The sequence below is a fragment of the Salvelinus fontinalis genome, chromosome 28, assembly GCF_029448725.1.
Source record: "Salvelinus fontinalis isolate EN_2023a chromosome 28, ASM2944872v1, whole genome shotgun sequence".
Lineage (NCBI taxonomy): Eukaryota > Metazoa > Chordata > Actinopteri > Salmoniformes > Salmonidae > Salvelinus > Salvelinus fontinalis.
This window is the reverse complement of record NC_074692.1, coordinates 15,004,748-15,009,537: the sequence shown is the minus strand read 5'-3', so window position 1 is coordinate 15,009,537 and position 4,790 is coordinate 15,004,748. Positions and strand designations below refer to the sequence as shown.

The 4,790-nt window shown below is 40.8% G+C and overlaps 1 long non-coding RNA gene across 1 annotated transcript; it reads left to right on the top strand.

The window, feature by feature from the left end:
- The first annotated feature begins 385 nt into the window (after nucleotides 1-385).
- LOC129826243 (uncharacterized) lies at nucleotides 386-4,526 on the top strand. Its single transcript, XR_008755010.1, has 3 exons — nucleotides 386-560; nucleotides 1,017-1,083; nucleotides 1,522-4,526. It is a non-coding gene; the product is annotated as an uncharacterized LOC129826243 (long non-coding RNA).
- Nucleotides 4,527-4,790: the final 264 nt, after the last annotated feature.

Sequence of the window (4,790 nt, the reverse complement as noted above, 5' to 3'; positions counted from 1 at the left end):
GTTCTGCAAGATATTGTTATATACTACTGTACTCCTGGTGAGAGATATTCACCATAGCTGAGGAGTATATTTAAGCAATAAGGCGTGAGGGGGTGTGGTATATGGCCAATATACCATAGCTAAGGGCTATTCTTATGCACAACGCAACAAGGAGTGCCTGGATACAGCCCTTAGCCGTGGTATATTGGCCATATACCACAAACCCCCGAGGTGCCTTATTGCTATTATAAACTGGTTACCAACATATTTAGAGCAGTTAAAATAAACATTTTGTCATACCAGTGGTATACGTCTGACATACCACGGCTGTCAGCCAATCAGCATTCAGCTCGAACTACCCAGTTTATATTTGCACACAATAGAGGGCTTGCAGTTGCGTCACAAACCACCTAGCAACCGCACCAGGAGCCATGTTGGAAGACCATTCAGTCTGTTGGAAGTCCTCCAATAGTCCAAATGGCTGGCTGTGTTCCGCTATCACTGGAAACTTCGGGAAGATTGCCCATTATTTTGTTTTTCTAAGGACCCAGAAAACGGAGGCATTGAGCGAACCTATTCAAGTAAATACATTTATTTTGAAAATGATAGCTACAGGAACTTTGTGTGCAACCTAACTCAAATGATCTCCTAATGTAATGTGTTTGCTAGCTAGCTAACTTTACATACAATATAGCTACAGTAGCCAAGTTAATTAAATATTACCAACTTGCTGACTTAATATTAGCTAGTTAGCTACCTATCTTGATGTATTTATTTTTGTAACTCAAAACGTATTTGTGGCTAGGTAGCTAGCTAACTAACAGAGGGTGAAAGCTGGCAGTTCCAGCTGTCAGAAAGGATAGTAGGCTACTCTGGATAAGGCAGGTAACTTTGTGGGAGGACGTTATGAAAATATTCTCCAGTTCCAATCCCTAGCGAGAAACTATGAGGACAGAGAGATATAGAAACATAATATTCAGTGCTGTCTAATTTGAGTATAATGCAGCCTGTTTCTTTGTAATGTTTTCTGTTGTCAGATATAGAGAGCCGTGAAACCCTGTCTGCAGATGAAGAGGTCCCAATGAATGTCCCAAGAGAATAAAGGTAAATCCTAGTATACCATGGATTATATGTGATTATATTGTTAGCAAGTTTTGTAAACAAAGTCAACAATGTATAAACCTATTACAACTGGAGCAGGCCAACTCTGCTGGGTGTGCAGGCTTCTGTTCCAGCCCATAACTAACACACCTGATTTACTGTATCAAACCTAATTAGTTGATAATCAAGTGTCCTATTGCTAGGCTGGAACAGAAGTCTGCTCAACCAGTAGTTTAGGGATCAGTGGAGTGAGGTTGGCCACCTCTGGTAATTACTTTTTTTTGGTTCACCTGAAATTATGCTTTAGTAATAATAGCATACTTGTTGATAAGATGTGTAACCTTTATATATGAGTTAGCTTACTTGTACACTTTGACATGATATGAAAGTGTTGATTCTTCGAAGTGAAGTGTTTAAACTTGTTTTATTTGTTAACTTAAGGGGCCTCCCGAGTGGCGTAGTGGTCCAAGGCACTGCATCGCAGTGCTAGAGGCGTCACTACAGACCCAGGTTTGATCCCAGGTTGTGTCGCCGCGACCGAAAGACCAATGAGGTGGCGCACATGCACAATTGGCCCAGTGTCTAGCAACTCCCTGTGCCAGGCCAGTATGGTGTTTCCTCCGACACATCGGTGCGGCTGGCTTCTGGTTTAAGCAAACAGTGTGTCAAGAACATGTGCAGCATGGCAGGGTTGTGTTTCGAAGGATGCTTTCAACCTTCACCTCTCACGAGTCCGTACGGGAGTTGCAGCGACGGGACAAGACTGTAACTACCAATTGGATATCACTAAAAAGTACACTTTTTTTTTTACAAAGAAATAAGTTATAATTGTTAACTTAAAACTATATTATTCAAGATGAACTAGTGTCAATGTTGATTAACCACAGCTCACAATCCTGCAATAAAGAGGGTAAGGGAATTTGTCTCTGTTGTATTCTCAAATGAGCACGACCTACGTTTTTGTTCAGTTGTAAGCTGTCCATTTTTTTTTGTTTGATTGTCACTCTTTTTTTTCAAGATACAGCATCAGCCATGTGAGCCCATTTTGCAGCTGATAATGGCATGGAAAGCCAATGCAGTCATAGACCTACAGCAGTGGTTCCCAACTCCCGTCCTTGAGTACCCCCAATAGCACACATTTTTGTTGCAGCTCTGGACAAACATACCTGATTCATCTGATTGAGGGCCTGATGATTAGTAGATAAGTTGATTCAGGTGTGCTTGTCCGGGGCTACAATAAAACTGTACTGTTGGGGGTACTCAAGGACCGGAGTTGAAAAACACTGGCCTACAGTATGATGGCATTAGCCTTATGGGCATTTGCAATGCACCCCTTGACATTGTGCATCTGAACCAGAGAACATCTTAACTCACACATTGTTTACATATTGTTGAGCTATATTCTCAATTTAAAAACAATGCCAGTAGACAATTTATATGAGGCTATTCGTTATGCTAGATGTTGTACATGCCTTGTGCTGACATTAAATTGTTTAGTGCAAATCCAACACTTATAATCTTGGTGATGAAATATCTGGAAACAGGAAATGGGATCCTTAGCTTAAAACATCAATACTACATAATGGGAAGGCAAAAGGGATTTTAAAAAACTTTAGCAAATTTATTAAATTTTTTAAAACTGAAATATCATATTTACATAAGTATTCAGACCCTTTACTCACTACTTTGTTGAAGAACCTTTGGCAGTGATTACAGCACACCTGTATTTGGGAAGTTTCTCCCATTCTCCTCTGCAGATCCTCTCAAACTCTGTCAGGTTGGATGGGGAGCGTCATTGCACAGCTATTTTCAGGTCTCTCCAGAGATGTTCGACCGGGTTCAAGTTCGGGATCTGTCTGGGCCACTCAAGGGTTGTTGTCATGTTGGAAGGTGAACCTTCTCCCCAGTCTGAGGGCATGAGTGCTCCACCCTGGAGCAGGTTTTCATCAAGGATCTCGCTGTCTTTTGCTCGGTTCATCGTTCCCTCGATCCTGACTAGTCTCCCAGTCCCTGCCGTTGAATGATGCTGCCACCACCATGCTTCACTTTAGGGATGGTGCCAGGTTTCAAAAAGATGTGACACTTGGCATTCAGGCCAAAGAGTTCAATCTTGGTTTCATCAGACCAGAGAATCTTGTTCCTCGTGGTCTGAGAGTCTTTAGGGGCCTTTTGGCAAACTTCAAGCGGGTTGTCATGTGCCTTTTACTGAGGAGTGGCTTCCGTCTGGCCACTCTACCATAGTGATTGGTGGAGTGCTGCAAAGATGGTTGTCCTTCTTTAAGGTTCTCCCATCTCCACAGAGGAACTCTGGAGCTCTGTCAGAGTGACCATTGGGTTCTTGGTCACCTCCCTGACCAAGGACCTTCTCCCCTGATTGCCCAGTTTGGCTGGGCGGCCAGCTCTAGGAAGAGTATTGGTGATTCCAAACATCTGCCATTTAAGAATGATGAAGGCCACTGTGCTCTTGGGGGACCTTCACAGGACACAATCCTGTCTCCGAGCTCTACAGACAATTCCTTCGACTTAATGTCTTGGTTTTTGCTGTGACATGCACTGTCAACTTTGCGACCTTATATAGACAGGTGTGTGCAATTCCAAATCATGTCCAAACATTTGAATTTATCACAGATGGACTCCAATCAAGTTGTAGAAACATCTCAAGGATGATCAATGGAAACAGGATGCACCTGAGCTCAATTTCGTCTCATAGTAAAGGGTCTGAATACTTGTGTAAATAATGTATTTCAGTTTTTTTAATATACATTTGCTACAAGAATATATATAATAATGGATAATGGACCTCATTGTATAATTTGTGTCTCCCCTTTTCATGGTCGTGGCTATAAGGGATCCAGCTTTTGTTAAATTAAATTCATTTGACTTTCGTAGCAGATTAGGAGAATTTACGCTACCGGCTAGGAGAATTAACGTAGCAGGTTCGGAGAATTAGGTTAAGGTAAGGAAGGGGGTTAGGCTTAACTAAAATGCAAAACAAATAACTTCACATTAATTTAACAAAAGCTGGTTCTTTTTTTTTCATAGGCCTAGATTACGTGGTTACATCAATTCAAAGTGTATTTGTCACATGCGCTGACTACAACAGGTGTAGGTAGACCTTACTGTGAAATGCTTACTTACAAGCCCTTAACCAACAATACAGTTCAAGAAATAGAGTTAAGAAAATATTTACTAAATAAACTAAAGTAAAAGATTTAATAAAAAGCAACACAATAAAATAACAATAACGAGGCTATATACAGGGGGGTACCAGTACCGAGTAAATGTGCGGGGGTACAGGTTAGTTGAGGTAATTTGTACATCAAATGTAATTGTATTGGTCACATACACATGTTTAGCAGATGTTATTGCGGATGTAGTGAAATGCTTGTACAGGAGGTAAGGATAATGTGACTATGCATAGATAATAAACCGCAAATTCAAGACAAGGTCATTTTTATTCATCTGTTGTCAGAAGAGAAGACCTAGGCTACCATTGTATTAAAAAATATTGTGCTAATAATGTCTCCAGTCAAAAGTATAGTAGAAGTGTATGACATGTTTATCAAAGGCCACATTTTTCCTGTGCAAAGGAAATAATAGTCTCTGATATTGCCTATAGGCCCATTCCACTATGCACTCATTGATAGCCTGCATTATGACTATCCAATCTACTCATGATATTAGGAATAATAGGTTTACATAAGGCTGCA